Raw genomic sequence first — 22909 nt, 5'->3', positions numbered from 1 at the left:
GTCCCTCTCTCTCTCTCTCTAAAAAAAAAAAAAAAAGAAGAATTAACCAATCAGATGCATCCTTATTATGGGACCTGACCAATAAGATGCAACTCTTATATTTGTGATTCAAGATGGCATTCACACCAGATGGCTATTGTCATTTTTTTTTTTTTTATCTAAAGGAAGGGGGTCAGTGCTCCTGACTAAATAGGTATTGCATGGTTTAAAAATTCTTGTGTGTCCCTGGCCGGTTGTCTAGTGGATAGAGCATGTGGACGTCCTGGGTTTGATCCTCGGTCAGGGCACACATGAGAAACAACCATCTACTTCTCTTCCCCTCCCTCTCCCCCTTTTTCCTCTCCCCCTTCTCTCTCTCTTCCCCTCCTGAATCCACTGGCTCCATTGGTTCAAGTGTGGGCCCTGGGCGCTGAGGATAGCTTGGTTGATTAAAGCATTGGCCCCAGACAGGGGTTGCTGGATGGATCCTTGTTGGAGCACATGCTGGAGTCTGTCTAGCTCCCCTCCTCTCACTTAAAAAAAAAATCTTGTGGCACACTGGTTGGAAACTGCTGCTATAGATATATCTCCCATTCTTATTGGCTATTGGCCTGCATCACAATAGAACATAAGTCTGTCCCTAGAGAAAATCCAATATCATCATTTCAGCAACATATTTTAATGTTGCTGAAGATACATTCTGTAAGGCCACACCTGGATTATGGATGTTACTCACCCAGTGATGCATTTGCCTTGTCAACAACATCTGATAATTGTAGAGATGACTACATCAGACTAGCTGTGCCACAGAGCACTGTTGGGTCACTGGTGCCTAGTGTGAAGAGTAGGGGTGAAAAGGAGTGTTTTTTGGGGTGCTGCAGAAAATGATGGACTCCACCCTCCTGTGGAGAAGTGTGGCCCCTTAAGAATGGAAAGAACAGATTCTGAAGATCCTCAGCTAACATTGAGGATATAGGATGTACTGAATTCCCCTTGATTTTTGAACAGCTAGTCAGAAGACAACATATAAAGTTTAGTAGCTGAAAGAAGCCTGAAAATCTGCTTTGGAACATGTAATGATGGCATTTAGGTAAGGGATATGGGTGAAGGCAACCATGGACATGAGACTCAGGATTGTCCCTCAAGTCAGGGATGGTGGCAACATCCTGATTAGCTGAAAAAGTCTGAGCATTTTGAGGAAGTGATGTGGTTTGTTTTACCATTGTGAGCGTCAGGAATTGGGACTAGTGATCTGGGAATGGGGTCAAGGTGATACAGAATGGTAGGTAAAATCTTGGTGGGAAAATATTAAGGCTCTTTCACACATGTTTTAGCACACAAAGGAGTGTTCCAGAGGAAGCTTCTTGAGTAGTGGTTTGTTTTGTCAAAGCAAGATTGAGAGAAGGACGTAGAAAATATGTAAAATCCTTGAACAATCTTTTTAAATTGTCTTCTTTATATAGTTGTGTCACCTTTAGTAGACCTAGACCTCTTATTAAGCCTGAGATTCTTGTTCTTATCTTTGTCCTGTGTAAGTTGGTGTACTGGGTTAAATTTTCTTTTTTTTTCCTTTCTTTTTTTTTTTTTTTTTTGTATTTTTCTGAAGCTGGAAACGGGGAGAGACAGACAGACTCCCGCATGCGCCCGACCAGGATCCACCCGGCAGGCCCACCAGGGGGCAATGCTCTACCCCTCCGGGGCGTCGCTCTGCCATGACCAGAGCCACTCTAGCGCCTGGGGCAGAGGCCAAGGAGCCATCCCCAGCGCCCGGGCCATCTTTGCTCCAATGGAGCCTCGACTGCGGGAGGGGAAGAGAGAAACAGAGAGGAAGGAGGGGGGGGGGTGGAGAAGCAAATGGGCGCTTCTCCTATGTGCCCTGGCCGGAATCACACCCGGGTCCCCCGCACGCCAGGCCAATGCTCTACCGCTGAGCAAACCGGCCAGGGCCGGGTTAAGTTTTCTATTCAAGGACGCCTGTCTTCTGTTTTTTGTTGTGTTGTGGAAGTGTATGATTGTCTTCCTTGATTTTAGTATCAAATCTTTATGTTTTTACCTGGAAAATAGATGTCATTATTATTATGTCTTTTACAAATTATGTATACTTGGCCCTGGCCGGTTAGCTCAGTGGTAGAGCATCGGCCTTGCGTGCGGGAGTCCCGGGTTCGATTCCCGGCCAGGGCACACAGGAGAAGTGCCCATCTGCTTCTCCACCCCTCCCCCTCTCCTTCCTCTCTGTCTCTCTCTTCCCCTCCCGCAGCCGAGGCTCCATTGGAGCAAAGTTGGCCCAGGCGCTGAGGATGGCTCTGCCTCAGGCGCTAGAATGGCTCTGATTGCGGTAGAGCAACACCCCAGATGGGCAGAGCATTGCCCCCTGGTGGGCATGCCTGGTGGATCCCGGTGGGGCGCATGCGGGAGTCTGTCTGACTGCCTCCCCGTTTCCAACTTCAGAAAAACAAAAACAAAAACCAACAACCCCCCCCAAAAAACAAAAACAAATTATGTATACTTAAAAATATAATTAATATTTTCAATGTAAACTACTACATGAAGGGAATTAGTTCCTTTAAATTTAGTTCCATAATTTTATTTATACTAATTTTATCTTGTTCAAGCTTAAATGGATGGCCTTACTTCTAAAATACCTGTATTAAGACCATATTATTCATGCTTTTTGTGATTTTTAGTAACTTTAATTACTTCTTAGAATTTATATTTCCAGATGAAGAGTTCTCAATTTTTATTTTTTTCCTCATATATCAGACTCCAGGTCTTATACTGATAATGAAGCTTTTTCTGTGAAGCTTTGCAGGGTATCATCCTTTGTCTTCTTGTGGTGGAAGGACAACAAACCATGGGCATAGGTGTTCTTAAAAGCTATGGATTTCATTTAGCTAATAACAAGCGTTTTCACAGTTAAGGCAATTACCTCGAGTATAAATTCCTCTTAGAATTGAATGTGAAAAAAATTTCCTATGCCAGCTTCTATACTGTACTTCTTTTACTTATCAGAATAAGTATGTAACCAAACCTGATTTTTTGTTTTCTAAGTTAGAGCTCAATTGAAAGCTCACATGTAGGAAGTTACTCATTCTGGGTAATTGGATACAGTATTTAATGTTGAAATAGTTTCTGATCTATTACATGAAAACCATTTTAAAAATCGTTCTGAATTGTATTCTAAGAGTGAATGGATCACATTTGTGTTTTAGAAGTAGTAGGGCACATCATAATACCTTTACAGGCAATAAAAGGCAAACGCGTTTGTTGTGGGTAAAATTTGGCTAATGCTTTCACAAACGACGCCTAACAATATATTGGCCATAGGCAGAAACACACGATCTAACCTAAATCCCTAAATTTTGGCTTCTGCCCAAGGTGTGTAAACTGTGTCCATAGAGACTGGGAAAGCGTACACGAGCTACGCAGACCCTGCCTCTTCATATCGAAACTGCTTCCCTTTTCGGTGGGAGGGTCAAAAAACTAAGTGAATTTACGTGAGCGCCAGTGGAGAGCGATCGCTGCCTTCATTGGGTCCCTGGCTGAACCACAATTCCCAAGATGCACCCAGGTTCTAGGCGGTCAGAGAAGCAGCTTCCGGTTTGGGCTAGCGCGGCTGTGCTCGAGGAGTGGTCTTATTGGGTCTTACCGCCTCGTGCGATTTACGTCACTGAGTCGTGCGGTCGTGGGGGCGGGAAGACGCGGCGGCGGCGGCGGTCGCGGCGGCGCGCGCACACTCCCATACTCGGTATCGCGGCGGCGGCAGTGGCACGGCTATACCGGGTTGGGCCCCTTCCCTCTTCCGCCCCCCCTTCTCCCCTTCCCCTCGGCAGCGGTTCCTGAGGAGTCCGAGACGAGCGGCGAAGCGGCCACAAGCTCTGGGTGAGGGTCTCTAGAGTGTGAGCGCCGTCTCCTGGGCGAAGAGGTAGAGCCCGCGGGGTCAGGGAAGAGGTGACTGAGGGGGCGAGTGTCCCGAGCGTGGGCGGGAGAGCGCGACCGTCCCAGCCTTGAACTTGGCCTCCTTACCTGAGCCGCCCGCCCTGGACAGTTTGCGGCGCAGTGGCTGGCGGGGCTGACGGTGAGGGGCCTGGATCCGCCTTTCTTTCAGCCTCTGTCTCAGGAGCCCGGCGCCCACCGCCGCCTCGCCCGCCTGGTAGTGTCCAGACCGCCCGCCCCCCAACTTACTGCCCACGGACAGAATCTGCCCTCTGTTTCTTCATTTTCATCTCTTTTTTCACTTATAGGAATTTCTTTAGTGCAGGCTTCGAATGGGTCCTGATTAGTACTATTTTGACAGTATGTGGCGTGGGAAGATTTTCCTCTTCTCTCAGGTGGCATTTCGGGCAGCCTAGTTGACAGTAACTTGGGTCCTTGTATTCCCAAGCCCCGTTGGGCTTTTTGTCTCTCGGTGTGCTGCTTTTAAAACGGCCAATAGCAGGGTTTAAAGCAGTGTTAGGGGTTCTATGAGAGAGTTTGGATCGAAAACTGATACTTTTTTCTTCTTCCTGGCTTTGACCTTATTGAAACGTTTGCCTGTGGAATTTTGACAACTTAACGTAATGGCCCAACATGTTCCTATTTAGACTTTAGACAAATTTTATCTTATTACTGAGGTACTAGGCATGAGAGGAGGATTTGCAGAGTGTTTTTCTATACCTAGACTTGTATACGACTTAATAAGTGGATGTTTTTTTTTCTTTAAACCACAAATATATCAATGTAGGTGATGCATTTTCTTTAGTATAAATTACATTTTGTTTTCAAAAATGAAAATAATTTTAGTTTGTTCGTCGTTTCTGGGGTCCGTAAACTTGGCAGCTTGTGGGCCACGTCCTGCCAGCTGCCTGTTTATGTAAAAATTTTATTGGGACATAGTGATATGCATTCGTTTAGATATTGTGTGTGGTCGCTTTGTGGTGCAACAGTAGAGTTGAGTAATTGGGATAGAGAGCCATGTGGCCTACAGAGCTTAAAATATTTATTTTTCAGCCCTTAATAGAAAAAGTTAGCCGACTCCTACTTTATCTTATTTTAAATGATGCGGCCTGACTTGTGGTGGCGCACTGGGTAAAGCATTGACCTGGAATACTCAGGTCACCGGTTCAAAACCCTGGGCTTGCCCTGTCAAGGCACAGAGGACAAGCTTCCCGCACCTCCCTCCCTTCTCTCTCTCCCTCTTTCTCTAAAAATCAATAAATAAAGTCATTAAAAAAGATTCATATTCTGTGTAGAAAATTAAAAGAAGTCAGAAAAGAATAAAGGAGAAAGTAAAAATTACCCAGAATCACACAATTTAGAAGGGTTTGTTTTTGTGATTATACTTACAGAATTTATTAATGATTATTTTTATATAAAATGGCTCGTGTTGTTTAGTGATGATTCGTTATTTGCTTAAAAATATCTCAGGTAATTTTTATTTGGCAATTAAATACATTTGTATTTTCTGTATCAAAGATCCTACACTTGAACCAAGTTTCTGATTTGCTTTACTAGTCAAAGATTTAAAAAAATTAGGAGTAATAGATGTTCGATGATGAGTAATACATACTTGATGATGATGATGATGATGATTGGTAGTGAACACCATTTCTTGAACAATTTCTATGTACTAGATGGTTTTCCAACACTTTACATGTAGTAAGTTATTTAATACTGTAGCAGTCCTGTGGGTACACATACTGTTATTCCTATTTACAGATGTGGAAACCGAGGCACAGAGAAATTAAGTGCTCAAATTTATCAGCTAGTTAATGATAGAGCTGGGATTTGAATCCGTGCAGTATGGTTTCAGGACCAAGATTCTCATAGAGCCTCTCCTTAGAGTACTGTTTAGTGTAGAAAGTTTAGATAGGCCAGAGGTACACTATGTAAAAATACCTCCTTATGTTCTTTTTATTTCACTTTTTAGAAAATCACTGTTAACTGTTGTAGAGCTTTTCAGCTTTGTCTGCATTTGCAAGTATTTATTTGCAAATCTGTCTACATATGCAAGTTTAAAAAAATTAATACTGTATTTTTTAAAGCAGTTTTAGATTTATAGAAACTTATGCAAATAGTAGAGAAAGTTTACATATTATCCATCCCCCAATTTTTCCTTAATATGCAGTAATGTGGCATATTTGTTATAATTGATGAACCAATATTGTATTGCTATTAATAAAAATCTGGTTCATATTAAGGCTTTTTTTGTGTTGCAGAGTTCTTTTTAAAAATTGGATCAAGTCAGTCTGTTTAGCAGTGTGCTTTTTTGGGTGGTTTTCAAAATAATAGTGCTTCTGGACTTTAAACATTCTTGATTCACTTATGTGTAGATTCATGACACACACCTAGCATCCTCCTTGGAATGGAAGAAGTTACTTGGGAGTTACTTTATTCTTTTTCTCTTTTTTAAAGTTAACCTTATAGTGCTGGCTGCTTTTCTCTGAAGTAATAATGATTATTTTTTCACTGGACATTCTGACTGTTCCATGAAGCTCTTCATGTTCTTGGAGATTTCTTGTGTTCTTCGTCAGAAGAGTGGTGCACATCAACCCATTTACCATCATCATCTTCCTCCTCATGGAGACTGGTACACCCTCAGCTATTTTTATTGTTCTTGGCATTCTTTTCTTCAACTTTCAGAACTTAAGTTCCTGGAATGTAATCTGTAGCATCTAGTTGTCCATATTCTTATGCTTTGGATTTTTATCAAGGCCTCTGTAGCCTTAACCTGGAATTTCTTGTTCAACAAACTGGATCAATTCTAGCCGACATCTCATTCTTTGTGTGTTTTATACTGGACCAGGTCTTGAGAAAGTTTTAGTTGACCCCTTGCTCAAGCCAGTGACCTTGGGCTTCAAGCCAGTGATCTTGGGGTTCAAGCCAGTGACCAAGGGATCATATTGATGATCCCATGCTCAAGCCAGTGACCCTGCGCTCAAGCTGATGAGCCTTGCACTTGCTGAAGCTAGTGACCTCAGGGTTTCGAACCTGGGACTTCAGTGTCCCAGGTTGACTCTCTATCCATTACACCGCCACCGGTCAGACTTGAGGAAATTCTTAAGTCATTGAACTGTTATTTCACATAGCACTGATTCCTACTGTTAGGAATTCTTGTCCATAACAAAATGGGAGGCCACAGTCATGAGCAATGACTGGTCTTTGGACTGCCAGGTGATGAAGAGATGTTTGTGTAGCATATATATCTTGTTACTTCTCTTTGGTTTGGTGTTGCTGCAGAAATGTTTGCATAAAAGGATAGAAGTTAGAAAAAGCTCATGAATTCCCACCAATCTGGTTTTTTTTCTCTTTTTTTTTTTTTTGTATTTTTCTGAAGCTGGAAACGGGGAGAGACAGACTCCCGCATGTGCCCGACCGGGATCCACCCGGCATGCCCACCAGGGGTGAAGCTCTGCCCCTCCGGGGCATAGCTCTGCCATGACCAGAGCCACTCTAGCGCCTGGGGCAGAGGCCAAGGAGCCATCCCCAGCGCCCGGGCCATCTTTGCTCCAATGGAGCCTTGGCTGCAGGAGGGGAAGAGAGAGACAGAGAGGAAGGAGGGGGGGTATGTGGAGAAGCAAATGGGCGCTTCTCCTATGTGCCCTGGCCGGGAATCGAACCCGGGTCCCCCGCATGCCAGGCCGACGCTCTACAACCGGCCAGGGCCCCCACCAATCTGGTTTTAAAGTTCTTGAGTATCATCTTTACTTCAAACATCTCCTTAGAGCTTGTTAGCTACTTTAGTAGTTTTTTTCAAAAATCTTAGCAGTTAGGAACCAGATGGATAGCTGAAAAGTTTTTTTTCTTTGTTTCTGAAGCACTTTTATAACCTTTTCAACCTTTTCTTGTGATTGGAGTCTTTCTTCCCTGTTTCATATTGCACTAGCATTGTTACCGTCCTGGTCTTCTTGTTCATCTTTCCCTAGGAAGAATGTCAAGGCAGCAACTAATATCTTGGTGACCTTAGAGAAAAATGCAGTTGTGATAACATTGAACATTTTTGGCATCATTTCTTCTGTAGAGTTCAGTTATCACTTCCAAAGATATCTTGAGTGCAGTTGTATTGCTGTTGCTTGACATGTGTACTTGAAATTTTGTGATACTGTATTTTTTCTTGTATTTTGTATTTGTATTTTTACCAGTCACAAAATGAGTGTATAAAGTCTTAGATGCTACTTTCAAAATGTAGAAGTACACAGAAGAGTTTTAGCAAATGATTGATTGATGAGGTTCTTCTCAATGAGATCAAAGGTTTTTATTTTACTAAAAAATTAAAATTTTATTGATTGACTTTAAAGAGAGGAAGGGAGAAGGAGAGAGAGAGAAACCATAGTTTGTTGTTCTACTTATGCATTCATTGTTTACTTCTTTTTTTTGTATGTGTGACAGGGACAGAGAGGTACAGATAGGGACAGACAGACAAGAAGGGAGAGAGATGGGAAGCATCAATTCTTTGCTGAGGAACCGTAGTTGTTCATTGATTGCTTTCTTTTTTTTTTTTTTTTTTCATTTTTCTGAAGCTGGAAACAGGGAGAGACAGTCAGACAGACTCCCGCATGCGCCCGACCGGGATCCACCCGGCACGCCCACCATGGGGCGAAGCTCTGCCCACCAGGGGGCGATGCTCTGCCCATCCTGGGCGTCGCCATATTGCGACCAGAGCCACTCTAGCGCCTGAGGCAGAGGCCACAGAGCCATCCCCAGCGCCCGGGCCATCTTTGCTCCAATGGAGCCTCAGCTGCGGGAGGGGAAGAGAGAGACAGAGAGGAAAGCGCGGCGGAGGGGTGGAGAAGCAAATGGGCGCTTCTCCTATGTGCCCTGGCTGGGAATCGAACCCGGGTCCTCCGCACGCTAGGCCGACGCTCTACCGCTGCATTGATTGCTTTCTCATATGTGCCTTGACTGGGGGGCTACAGCAGAGTGATTGACCCTTTTTGCTCAAGCCAGTTGCCCTGGGCTCAAGCTGGTGAGCCTTGCTCAAACCAGATGAGCCTGTGCTTAAGCCAGCGACCTCAGGGTTTTGAACCACTGCCTGGTCAGGCTGGTTGCTTCTTGTATGTACCCTGACCCGGGATCGAACCCACAACCTTCGGGTATTGGGATAACACTTAAACTAACTGAGCTACCTACCACGCCAGGGTAAGATCAACCTAGAGGTTTCTTTTTTGTTGTTTTTTGGGTTTTTTTTTGTATTTTTCTGAAGTTAGATGCAGGGAGGCAGGCAGACATACTCCTACATGTGCCTGAGCAGGATCCACCCAGCATGCCCACCAGGGGCGATGCTCTGCCCATCTGTACCATTGCTCCATTGCAACCGGAGCCATTCTAGCACCTGAGGCGGAGGCTATGGAGCCATTTTCAGCACCTGGGCCAACTTGGCTCCAATGGAGCCTTGGCTGCAGGAGGGAAAGAGAGAGAGAGAGAGAGAAAGGAGAGGGAGAAGGGTGGAGAAGCAGATGGGTGCCCTGACTGGGAATTGAACCCGGGACTTCCACATGCCAGGCTGATGCTCTGCTGCTGAGCCAACCTGCCAGGGCCCAGCCTAGAGCTTTTAAAAATGTTATTGGATGACCTAGATTCAAGACAGTATAATTGTAGAAGAGCAGATCTTTTTTTTCTTCTTTTTTAAAAATTAAGTGAGTCTGACCAGGCGGTGGCGCAGTGGATAGAGCATCGGACTGGGATGCGGAAGGATCCAGGTTCGAGATCCCGAGGTCGCCAGCTTGAGTGCGGGCTCATCTGGTTTGAGCAAGGCTCACCAGCTTGGACCCAAGGTCGCTGGCTCCAGCAAGGGATTGCTCGGTCTGCTGAAGGCCCGCTGAAGGCCTGCAGTCAAGGCACATGTGAGAAGGCTATCAATGAACAACTACGGTGTTGCATCGCGCAATGAAAAACTAATGTTTGATGCTTCTCATCTCTCTCCGTTTCTGTCTGTCTGTCCCTGTCTATCCCTCTCTCTGACTCACTCTCTGTCTCTGTAAAAAATAAATAAATAAAAAAAATTTAAAAAAAATTAAGTGAGAGGCAGGGAGGCAGAGACAGATTCCTGCATGCACCCCAACTGGGATTCACTTGGCAAGCCCCCTTGGGGTGATGTTTTGCCCATCTGGGGCTACTGGTCCATTGCTTGGCAACTGAGCTATTTTAGAGCCTGAGGTGAGGCCATGGCTATGGGAGAAGAAGATAGAGACAGAGACATGGGCGGGGGGAGGGGTAGAGAAGCAGATGGTTGCTTCTCCTGTGTGCCTTGACTGGGAATTGAACCTGGGACTTCCACATGCTGGGCTGATGATGCTCTACCACTGAGCCAAAGGGCCAGGGCTGATCTTTCAGTTTTGTTTTGTTTTTTAAAGATTTTTATTTATTCATTGTTAGAGAGAGAGGCAGGAGGAGCAGGAAGCATCAACTCCCATATGTGCCTTTTTACCAGGCAAGTCTAGGGCCTCGAACCAGTGACCTCAGAGTTCCAGGTCGATGCCTTATCCACCACGCCACCACAAGTCAGGCCAATCTTTCAGTTCTTAAAGGAAGTTATAGATGTTTGATGTTCTGGGCAGCAGTGATCAATCTGTGCCATGAACACCACTAGCTTTGCCTGTACTTTGCAAGTATATTTGATTGCAATATGAAAATCTCCACATTATATTTATAGTGAACTTTGTTTCCTTTATTTTAATTGAAAAAATTTATTGATTGATTTTTAGAGAGAGAGACAAAACATCAGTGTTTCTGTATGTGCCCTGACCAGGAATCAAACCCACAACCTTTGTGTATCGGGATGATGCTCTAATCGACCGAGCTATCCATCTAGAGCTATAGTGAGCTTTCTACTATTGTAGAAACTCTTCAGTGTACTTGAGAGGGTCCACTTTATTAGTTCTGTAACTTCTGCAGGTTGCTGTGTAAGCTTGTGTTTGTTTTTAACTGGACACATTGGTTGCAGACCGGCTCACAGTAAGCAGTTCTTAGAAAACTACACCACTGACACCAGCCAACCCTTCTTAGGCTGTGGCTTGGAATCATGCTTCCAGGTGTGGGGAAACAGCTGTTGGGAGCTCAGTAGATGGTACCATCTTGGCTCATAGTAGTGTGCTTTAAAAAATAATATTCATGGATAGCTTTCCAGGTCAATAGATCTGCATCTACTCTGTTCTTTTTAAATACTATAGTTCTTCAATATTATATTGAATGGGCACACCATAATTTAATAGTGTTCCCTATTGCTGAATTTTAGATGTTTAAATTTTATTGTGTATTGTACATGTGCCTTGTATGTACATTTGTTGCATGCCTATGCCTTTTTTATTTTAAAGCTGTAGCGGCGAGATTTATTACAGCAAAAAGCAATAGTACTCTTGGAGAGGCACAGAGTGGGCAGACTAGAGCAGGGGTCTCAAACTCAACTCAGCATGTGGGCTGCACTAGGTCTACAAAAGGCAACTGTTACGCAACACTTTTCTCACTGCAGTTGAAAACAAAAAAAAATCAGTACAACAAGCACAATCGTACATGCAGTTTACTCAGTGTCACAAAACGACCAGAAACTGTAGTTCGCATCACAACTGCTGTTAACTAAGCTAATATCTAGCTAGGATGCTAGAGAAATGAAAAATACAAGTAGACCCCTAGGCTTACTTAATTTTATCCAAAATATTTTGAACTTCGTGGATTAGTCTGCGGGCCGCACAAAATTGTTCGGCGGGCCGCGAGTTTGAGACCCCTGGACTAGAGGATAGTTGCTGCCACTAAACATTCTTCAGGGTAACTTTCTAAGAGTCTCATTACTAGATTGAAGGAAATATGTTTTCATTTCAATGTATATTATCAGACTGCCATCCAGAAAGGTCACTGCAGCGTAAACTTATCTTTTTATAGATTTTATTTATTGATTTTTCTGTGAGTGGAGGGGGGAGGAACGAGAATATTAACTCATAGTTGCTTCACTTTAGTTGTTTGTTGATTGCTTGTTGTATGTGCTTGTTGTATGTGCCTTGACCAGGCAAAGCCAGGGTTTCGAACTGGAAACCTTACATTCCAGGTTGAAGCGTTATCCATGGTGCTACCACAGGCCAGGCGCAATGTAACATTCTCGCATCTCTTTGCCATTGCCATCTTAAAAAAGATCTTTATCTGACTTAAACATTTCTTGTAATGTATTCTATCTCACTGGGAGATACGATTTAGTATTACTTTAGGTGGGACATGTATTCTCTAGTTATTCTTCAGAGTACTCACTTAGACAGAGCCACTCACATATTTAGATTACCTAGTTGGCCCCTGAAAGCAGTGTGATTTTGCCACCCCTGTTAAAATAATCTAGGTGACTTCCCAGTAGCCTATATATTTCTTGAGGGTAAGGAATATACAGTTTTGTTCATATCAAATAGCAACTGTAGTATATAGCAGGTGGCTAATAAATGATCTTTTTATTAATTTGTATTATTTTTGAATTAATTTTTAAAATATGTTTATTTATTTATTTTAGAAGAGAGAGGAAGAAGGGGGGAGGAGCAGGAAGCATCAACTCCCACATGTGCCTTGACTAGGCAAGCCCAGGGTTTCAAACTTGTAACCTCAGCATTCCAGGTCGACTCTTTATCCTCTGTGTCACCACAGGTCAGGCTAATTAATTTTTAATGTTTTTTTTTAGAATCTAAATGGATCATGTTTTTTGGGGGGTTACTGTTGAATAAAGTGTTTTAACTTTAACAACCTTTTCAAATTCTTGATGAAATACAAACTTGAAAAATTCCAGTGTAAAATTGTCATCTTGGTGTATATTCTCTACCTCATCTTTTATTTCTAAAGTGAGTTAACTAAGACTGATTGATATCCTAGGACCTACTTTTTTGGAAAAGTTAACCTACTTTCTTTCTTTCTTTCTTTTTTTGCATTTTTCTGAAGCTGGAAACAGGAGGAGACAGTCAGACAGACTCCCGCATGCGCCCGACCGGGATCCACCTGGCACGCCCACCATGGGGCTACGCTCTGCCCACCAGGGGGCGATGCTCTGCCCATCCTGGGCGTCGCCATGTTGCGACCAGAGCCACTCTAGCGCCTGAGGCAGAGGCCACAGAGTCATCCCCAGCGCCCGGGCCATCTTTGCTCCAATGGAGCCTTGGCTGCGGGAGGGGAAGAGAGAGACAGAGAGGAAAGCGCGGCAGAGGGGTGGAGAAGCAAATGGGCACTTCTCCTGTGTGCCCTGGCTGGGAATCGAACCGGGGTCCTTCGCACGCTAGGCCGACGCTCTACCGCTGAGCCAACCGGCCAGGGCCCCTACTTTCTTTCTTTTTTTCTTTATTTATTTATAGAGCGAAAGAGATAGACAAAGACAGAGAGGAAGGGAGAGAGATGAGAAGTATCAGCTCATAGTTGCAGCACCTTAGTTGTTCTTTGATTGCTTTCTCATATGTGCCTTGACTGGGGGGCTACAGCAGAGTGAGTGACCCCTTGTTCAAGCCAGTGACCTTTGGGCTCAAGCCAGTGACCATGGGGTCATGTCTGTGATCCCATGCTCAAGAGGGCAAAGTGAAAGGTTACTTTTAATTTTCTTCAGATTTATTTGTGTCCTATTTCATTCCAGAAAGAATTTCTAGTAACTTAAAAGATTCAGAAGTGTAGTCCTGGCCAGATAACTTGGTGGTTTAGAGCAGTGGTCCCCAACCCCTGGGCCGCAGACCGGTACTGGTTCGTGGGCCATTTGGTACCAGTCCGCAGAGAAAGAATAAATAACTTACATTATTTTCATTTTATTTATATTTAAGTCTGAACGATGTTTTATTTTAAAAAAAATGACCACATTCCCTCTGTTACATTCATCTAAGACTCACTCTTGACGCTTGTCTCGGTCATGTGATATACATTTATCTGTTCACCATAAAGGCCGGTCCGTGAAAATATTTTCTGACATTAAACCGGTCTGTGGCCTAAAAAAGGTTGGGGACCACTGGGTTAGAGCATTCATTGTCCTGATACGCAAAGGTTGCGGGTTCAATCCTGGTCAGGGCACATACAGGAACAGATTGATATTTCTTTATCTTTCTCTCTAAAATCAATAAATAAATTAAAAAAAAACCCAGAAGTATGATAAAATACATATTAAAAGAGAGAAGTGAAATCCTGGGGGGTACAGTCTAAACACCCAGCAGAAGGGCTCAATGGAGAGGACAGCATGGTGACGGTCTTGGAGTCAATAGCTCTTTTTGCATAAGCAGAATGCTGTGGCATTTAATGGTCTCTATGGAATTTATTTAAAGCTCCAAGGTACAGGCCCTGGCCAGTTAGCTCAGTCAGTTATAACGTTATTCTGAAACTCCAGGGTTATGGGTTTGATTTCCAGTTAGGGCACGAGCAATGTAGGAAGTGAACAATGAATGTACAAGTAAGTGGAACAATATGAATACTCCCCCCCCCCCCTCCTCTCTCTGTCTCTCTAAAATCAGTCAAAAAGCCTGACGGATGAAGGCACAGTGGATAGAGCGTCAACCGGGAATACTGAGGGCCCAGGTTAGAAACCCTGAGGTCCCCAGCTTGAGTGCTGGGTCACTGGTTTGAGTGTAGGATCATGGAGATGATCCCAGAGTTGCTGGATTAAAGCCCAAGGTCGCTGGCTTGAGTCCAAAGTCTCTGGCTTGACCCCTTTACCCCCACCCCTGCAAGGGACATATGAGAAGTAATCAATGAACTAAAGTGAAGCAACTATGAGCTGTTGCTTCTCATCTCTCTCCCTCCTCCTTTCCTCTCTCCTTTCCCCTCTCTCTCTCTCTCTCTCTCTCTCTTTCTCTCTCTCTAAAAAAATGAAAAGGAAAAGAGAAAAGCTCCAATGTACAGTCAGGAATGTGAACAATCTATTGTTAGTTGGCCCACAGCTGTTAACCGCTTAACTACTCTAGTCTATCACTGTCCTGCCAGCTGTAATTTAATGTAGGACATCTCAGAAATTTTCTTTTGTCAGTGCATTGAGTATTTCTGATTAGGAATTCGTATGTACATATCTAAGATCTTTGGCAGGGTTTTCAGACTGCATGTTGGGAGCCATTGATGGGTGGAAAATCAGTTTAGATAGGAATTAAAATAGGATGGAGAAGTATCAGGTTGTAGTGCAGTCAGTAAGAGTAAATGTTTTGTCCTGTGTATTTGTGTATATGTATATATGTATGTGGTTACTAAGTTTGAAATGAAGTCCTCAATAGTAAGTTACTTAGAAGTAGAATTTTTAGGTTGGAAGTTATGGAGATATTGCCAAATTTCTCTCCAAAATTGTCCCAACTTTGCATTTTTTAGTAGTAGAATGTGAAAATTTTCTGTTTCCAAATCCTTATGATCTGTGGTATTGTCAGATTTTTTTCATGTTTACAAATCAAATGAGTGTGAGATGATATAACATTGTCTTAATTAAAAATTTTTATTCTATTTTTAAAATTTTATTTATTGATTTTGAGAAAAGAGGGAGAGAGAGAAAGAGGGGGGAGAAGTGGGAAGCATCAACCTGTAGTAGTTTTCTGTATGTGCCTAGACTGGGCAAGCCCAGGGATTCAAACCAACAACCTCAGCATTTCAGGTCTACGCGTTATCCACTGCACAACCACAGATCAGGCAAAAAATTTTAATTATTTATGAGATTGAGCATGTTTTTAAATGTTAAGTGATTAATATTTTTATTTTTTAAATTTTTTATTTTTGTGTGTGTGGCAGAGACAGAGACAGAGAGAGTGATAGATAGAGACAGACAGGAAGGGAGAGAGATGAGAAACATTAATTCTTCGTTGTGGCTCCTTAGTTGTTCATTGATTGATTTCTCATATGTGCCTTGACCGGGGGGGCTACAGCAAACAGAGTGACCCCTTGCCCGAGCCAGAGACCTTGGCTCAAGCTGGTGAGCTCAAACCAGATGAGCCTGTGCTCAAGCTGGCAACCTCGGGGTCCCGAACCTGGGTCCTCCACATCCCAGTCCGACGCTCTATCCACTGTGCCACCACCTGGTCAGGCTGATTAATGTTTTTAAATGTTAATTATTTATGAGATTGAGCATGTTTTTAAGTGTTAAGGTTACCTTGAATGGGCTATCCCCCCCCCCCTTTCCCAGTTGCATAGTCTTTATAAAATGATTTTGGGATTTGATTTCATATTCTGGTTATGTCTGTTAAATGAATTGCAAATCTCTTAGCCTCTATGGCTTATATGTTAATTTTTTTTTTTTTTAGATTTTTTTTTTTTACAGCAACAGAGTCAGTCAGATAGGGACAGACAGACAGGGAGAGAGATGAGAAGCATCAATTCTTCATTGTAGCTCCTTAGTTGTTCAGTGATAGCTTTCTCATATGTGTCTTGATGAGGGGAGGGGTGGCTACAGCAGAGTGAGTGAGTGACCCCTTGCTCAAGCCAGTGACCTGGTGCTTAAGCCAGCGACCTTGGGGTCATGCCTATGATCCCATGCTCAAGCCAGCAACCCTGCGTTCAAGCCAGTGACCTCGTGCTTAAGCCAGTGACCATGGGGTCATGTCTGTGATCCCATGCTTAAGCTGGAGACCTCGGGGTTTCTAACCTGGGTCCTCCGCGTCCCAGTCCTACACTCTTATCCACTGCACCACCACCTGGTCAGGCTCACTTTTGTTTATCCCATGTGTACATGAGACCAGTAATATGGTAGGTTTTCACTGGCTTTCCCCCAACTCTGCTTAATGTGATAAGATTTGCTTAGTTTCTTCTTAATAAAGTTGGTTAATGAAGTGGGGCAGTAAGTTAGAACAGGCTCTATGTCAGCGGTTCTCAACCTGTGGGTCGCAACCCCGGTGGGGGTCGAATGACCAAAACACAGGGGTCGCCTAAAGCCATAGGAAAATACATATTTATTATACAATACATTTTTAAATAAAATATGTATTTCCGATGGCTTTAGGCGACCCCTGTGTTTTGGTCATTCGACCCCCACCGGGGTCGCGACCCACAGGTTGAGAACCGCTGCTCTATGTGATTTTATTTAAAAATTGGCCTACTTTATGTTAGGTTTAGGTTCAGGGCTCCTTTAAATCCAGAGCCCCTTTAAAACTCAAATTCCCCTCACCCAACTTCCCCACTAGGGCAACTTCTTCAGTAAGTATCTCCCTCACCCAGACTCCCCCTCCCCTTAAGCAACTCTCTCCACCCTGGGAAGGTTCTGGGAAATGTCCTTGGGACAAGGCCTTCAGGAGGGACCTGAGGGTTGAGAGAGATAGTCTGTAACCAAGGCCACAAACCACGATTTGCTTATCTGGGCATGTCCAGGTGCAGGCAACCCCATGCCAGCAAATGCCTGCAGTAACCTCTATATCTACCCTCTCCCTTTTGCAGTTTGGGGCTGACAGCCTTTGCTGGTCTCAGCCAGCTTGCAGCCAGGTGCTTTCCAGGTAAACTTTTCTTTTGGAACATACTAGGTTCATGTCTTTGGTTCAGCCCACGGTTTCTGCCTTTCACTTTATGCTAGGGAAAAATAGTAGTGTAAATGATACAAAGTGTTACCTGTCTTTATGTCTTTTAAAAATAAACTGCTATTTGAAGTAAAATTTTTTGTGTGCATATAACTGTTGGAATCCATGGGAGTCTGAAAGACCAGAGTAACAGGCTTTTTTTATTGAAAGGAAGAAAGGAACCCTGCCGGGCACTTCTCCTGGGGAGAAGAGCACCGGTTACAGACTAGGGGCGAGTTATATAGTCTTTGGGAGAGCCTGAGGGGATACTGAGGCAAAAGTCCTGGTATGTCCGGAATGCTCCTCCTTGGGGGGGCTTGCCAGCTTCTTGGAATTCCTCTGTCTCAGGGGTGATAGTCCAGTAAGGGTGAGGTCTGACATAAAAGCAGAACATCAAGAGGGCAGTTTGGAATACACATATCTATCAATAACATTTAAGATTTTAAGAACATGAACATGGCTTTGGAATGACTTTCTTAAAAATCTAGGTGTTGTTTCTTCTCAGGAACCGTACTGTTTTTTAAAATTTATGAATTGATTTTTAGCGAGAGAGGAAGAGAGAGAGAGAGAGAGAAACAGATGAGTTCCTGAATGTGCCTTGACTGGGGATCAAGCTGGCAGCCTCTGAGTTTCCGGACAATGCTCTAACCAACTGAGTCAAGGCGAAACTCTACTCTTTCTTTTCTTTTCCTTTTTTTTTTTTTTTTTGTATTTCTCTGAAGCTGGAAACGGGGAGAGACAGTCAGACAGACTCCCGCATGCGGCAGACCGGGATCCACCCGCTCTGCCCACCAGGGGGCGATGCTCTGCCCCTCCGGAGTGTTGCTCTGTTGCGACCAGAGCCACTCTAGCGCCTGGGGCAGAGGCCAAGGAGCCATCCCCAGCGCCCGGGCCATCTTTGCTCCAGTGGAGCCTGGGCTGTAGGAGGGGAAGAGAGAGACAGAGAGGAAGGAGGGGGGGGGGGTGGAGAAGCAAATGGGCACTTCTCCTGTGTGCCCTGGCCGGGAATCGAACCCGGGACTTCTGCACGCCAGGCCGACGGTCTACCACTGAGCCAACCAGCCAGGGCCTCTTTTCTTTTTTTTAAGGGCTGTATCTGTAACATGTGTTGGGAATTTTTTCTACTTTCAAGTCACTTTGAAATTGGCTGCTTAGCCAAGGCTCCATTGGAGCAAAGATGGCCCGGGCGCTGGGGATGGCTCCTTGGCCTCTGCCCCAGGCGCTAGAGTGGCTCTGGTCACAGCAGAGCGATGCCCGGAGGGGCAGAGCATTGCCCCCTGGTGGGCAGAGTGTCGCCCCCTGGTGGGCGTGCCGGGTGGATCCCGGTGGGGCGCATGCGGGAGTCTGTCTGACTGTCTCTCCCCGTTTCCAGCTTCAGAAAAATACAAAAAAAAAAAAAAAAAAAAAAGAAATTGGCTGCTTAAACCTTAGATAAAGCCATCAAAATTATGGGGCATATTTTTGCAGCCTATCCTGTGCCACTAAATAATCTACCATATTTTAATTAGAATAATTACCGTATATTAATCTACCACTCTATAAGATGCACCTGAACATAAAAGACTCACCTAGGATTTTAAGGAAAAAAATAAGAAAAAAAAAAAAATCTGAACCAAATGGTGTGTTAAATTATTTAATAAAATACTGTATTTCTTGCTCCATAAGATGCATGGGCATTTTCCCCTCCACTTTTGGGGGAAAAAGAGTGTGTCTTTGGAGTGGAAAATACGGTAATTATAGAATTAGAAAGTAAGCCCTAGCCCAGGGGTCTCAAACTCGCGGCCCGCCGAACAATTTTGTGCGGCCCGCAGACTAATCCATGAAGTTCAAAATATTTTGGATAAAATTAAGTAAGCCTAGGGGCCTACTTGTATTTTTTTTTTTTTTTAAAGATTTTATTTATCCATTTTTATTGGGGAGAGAGAGAGACAGAGGAAAGAGAGAGAGAGAACAGGGGGAGGAGCAGGAAGCATCAACTCCCATATGTGCCTTGACTAGGCAAACCCAGGGTTTTGAACCGGCAACCTCAGCATTCCAGGTCGACGCTCTATCCACTGCACCACAGCAGGTCAGGCCCCTACTTGTATTTTTCATTTCTCTAGCATCCTAGCTAGATACTAGCTTAGTTAACAGCAGTTGTGATGCGAACTACAGTTTCTGGTCGTTTTGTGACGAGTAAACTGCATGTACGATTGTGCTTGTTGTACTGATTTTTTTTTGTTTTCAACTGCAGTGAGAAAAGTGTTGCGTAACAGTTGCCTTTTGTAGACCTAGTGCGGCCCACATGCTGAGTTGAGTTTGAGACCCCTGCACTAGACAAACTGATAACACCCACTCACTGTGTGCCAGCCAGTGCAAAGGAACATGGCACCATTAGCCTTTAGAATTTAAGACTTAATGCCTTAATTTTTAACCACCTCAAAGGTCATGGCAGATGGTAACTTAATTTGTAAGAGTTAGTAACACTCTCTACTTCATACCTGATTGTGAAGACTAATAAATAAGCTAATAGAAACAAAGTACCAAGAATTAATTGAAACCGTGCAGGGTGAAGTTGGTGGTAAAACCCGGATCATTAATGAGAAAGCCAGGCCAAACATCTGGCACCTACCTTACAGATCAAATGGTGTTAGTCACATCTGAAAATTCTGTAGTCTCTGATTACAACACTAATGACAAACAAGTACTGTATTTTTAAAAAGCCACCTAATGTATTGATTGACATCCTAAATTTCTGTATTTCTCTTTGTTTTTGATTTGGAAGGAGGCATTTACATGATAAACAATTAGCAGATTGTAAATTTAACTTAAAATAAATGGCTGAAGCCCTAGTTCATAACCATATCACAAAAGTTGTATGCTGAAATTATTTCAGTGTAGCCTATCATCCACAGTGCTGAAGTATGTGTTTGAAGTTGGTACATGGTTAATGAGAATTCTGATACTAAGTTAATGCTTTTCCTTGATTGGAAACCTGAGTAGTACAAAATGTCCTACATGATGGTGTGGGTATGTTGTGTCCCTCCTTATCTTTTCTTTCAGACTTCATTGTGAAATAAGAGTGGATTCAAATCTGAACTACTAATAATGCAGTGGGATTATTTTTAGGAATGGAACAGTTTATTTCAACAATGGGACCATCAAAGATATTTAATGTATCCCGTATTTTTTTGAGTAACTACTTATTTCTTTTTTAAACACTATCAAAAGAAGTACTAGATGTGTTACCCTGACTGGCTTGTCTTTAGAGAGCTGGAAGATTTTTATCACGTTTTAACTGGCAAGGAGAGGGGTTGGGCCTCTTAAAGTTAACACCTGAAAAACTGTACAGTGATGGGGAACGGGGTCCTCTGGTAATAGAATGTTTCTTGCTGGTTAAATAGCATTTATACTTTGTGAAATTTCTGTACTTTTCTGAATGTACTTTTACTTCAATAAAACGTTTACTAAACAAAAGGGCAGTATAGTAATACAGTATATTTTTCCTGAAATATAGCCTTCATTATCTTACTTCACAGGTCTTAAAACTTTAATTTGGTATCTCTTTTCTTTATCAGTTAAGCTTTTTTTTTCTGTTTCTTTTTGAGGGCCTGGATCCTTATTTCTCCACTCTTCTACAGTGTGGGGTAGGTGAGCCCACTACAGGGCCACCTCTCCAAGGCCCTGGCCTCTGGCCAGATCCACCTTCCTTGGCTCCTGGGCTTCTTCCGCTGGCCTCACAGGCTCAAAATCTTTTGTTTGCATCACAAAGTGGAGGTGCTTGCAGACCGGGAAGTTGGGGAAGGAGGATGTGGTGGTTGCAGTAGTTCCACTTTCTCAGCTTTAAGTTCTGAAATGTCTGCAGCAATGAGGACCTACAAGATCTTCTTTAAATGTTTAATGTGACTGTCAAAAAACTTTTTCAGATGATATCCACTGGTTTGTTGCAAATCACTATTCAAGTTTGACTAATCTATATTAAATAATTCTTATTTTTCATTGAAGGATACATTTTCTAGTTTCTACTTATTTTCTGGGGTCTTTACTGAAGTTTGCCAAATTCTTTTGTGTCCTATCCAGAGGGAGAAATTGAGAGTTAAATACCATATCACTAAAATTTTAAAAGTATGCCTGACCTGTGGTGGTGCAGTGGATAAAGCGTCGGCCTGGAACACTGAGGTCATGGGTTCAAAACCCTGGGCTTGCCCAGTCAAAGCACATATGGGAGTTGATGCTTCCTGCTTCTCCCCCCTTCTCTCTCCCTTCTCTCTCTCTCTCCTCCCCTTTTCTAAAATGAATAAATAAAATCTTAAAATTTTTTTTAAAGTATTATTTTTTTAAATTAATTAATTTATTTTTTACAGAGACAGAGTGAGTCAGAGAGAGGGATAGATAGGGACAGACAGACAGGAACGGAGAGAGATGAGAAGCATCAATCATCAGTTTTTCCTTGCGACACCTTAGTTGTTCATTGATTGCTTTCTCATACGTGCCTTGACCACGGGCCTTCAGCAGACTGAGTAACTCCTTGCTGGAGCCAGCGACCTTGGGTTCAAGCTGGTAGGCTTTTGCTCAAACCAGATGAGCCCGCGCTCAAGCTGGCGACCTCAGGGTCTCGAACCTGGGTCCTGTGCATCCCAGTCCGATGCTCCATCCACTGCACCACCGCCTGGTCAGGCTAAAGTATTATTCTTTAGAATTTGTCAGCGTAAGAAACTTCCAAACATGTAAGGATTTTTCACCAGTTTATTTGAGCCAAACTGTCAACAATTGCTGGGAAACAAAGTCTCAAAGGACTGAGAAACCGTAAAAATGACGGTTTTAGCATTTATTTTATACATTGGAATCAAAGGGGAAGACATAAGGGGGTTGTCACATGAAATTGGTTGGTGATAGATTAGGGGCGGGAGAAAGCAAAGGGGGGGGGGAAATCTCTGGGCTTGGACAAAAAGTTAAAATGTATATACTGAGACTTCTTTTACAGAGGTAAGAATAAGATAGTTAACACTTAACAATATAACAACAACGAGGGGGTTTGTCGGTTCCTGCTCTATTGAGATGCCTGTCCTGAGGAGGGCAGAAAACGATTACCCTTACTTTTTTTTTCTTCTTTTAGCTAGAGGAGACAGAGGAACAGATAGGGACAGACAGAAAGGGAGAGAGATGAGAAGCAGTAGTCTTTGTTGCAGCACCTTACTTGTTCATTGATTGCTTTCTCATATGTGCCCTGACTGAGGGGCTCCAGCTGAGCCAGTGACCTCTTGCTGAAGCCAGCAACCTTGGGCTTCAAGTCAGCAACCTTTGGGCTCAAGCCAACGACCATGGGGTCATGTCTATGATCCCACAATCTAGCCAGCAACCCTGCGGCTCTAGTTGATGAGCCTGTGCTCAAGCCAGCAACTTTGGGGTTTTGAATCTGAGTCCTCTGCATCAACTCGATCCACTGCGCCACCAACCCCCTTACATTTCAAGGGCATGTTATCAGATACATTAATTGTAGGTACAAAAGACAACAGGCTCCTCTAAGGTAA

The 22909-nt window shown here is 43.5% G+C and overlaps 1 protein-coding gene and 1 non-coding gene across 2 annotated transcripts in view; both read left to right on the top strand.

Annotated features, from left to right (window-relative positions):
• The first annotated feature begins 2084 nt into the window (after nt 1-2084).
• TRNAA-UGC (transfer RNA alanine (anticodon UGC)) lies at nt 2085-2160 on the top strand. Its single transcript has one exon. It is a non-coding gene; the product is annotated as a tRNA-Ala (tRNA).
• A 1497-nt stretch (nt 2161-3657) lies between these two features.
• The window catches only part of ADIPOR2 (adiponectin receptor 2), an 88868-nt gene continuing 69616 nt past the window's right edge, over nt 3658-22909 (top strand). The window contains 1 exon segment of the mRNA XM_066369481.1: nt 3658-3858. The gene's annotated coding sequence lies outside the window, so the exon portion shown is untranslated.

This window comes from Saccopteryx leptura, chromosome 2, assembly GCF_036850995.1.
Source record: "Saccopteryx leptura isolate mSacLep1 chromosome 2, mSacLep1_pri_phased_curated, whole genome shotgun sequence".
NCBI lineage: Eukaryota > Metazoa > Chordata > Mammalia > Chiroptera > Emballonuridae > Saccopteryx > Saccopteryx leptura.
Note: the sequence above shows the minus strand (reverse complement) of the source record. Positions and strands in the feature narration are given on the sequence as shown.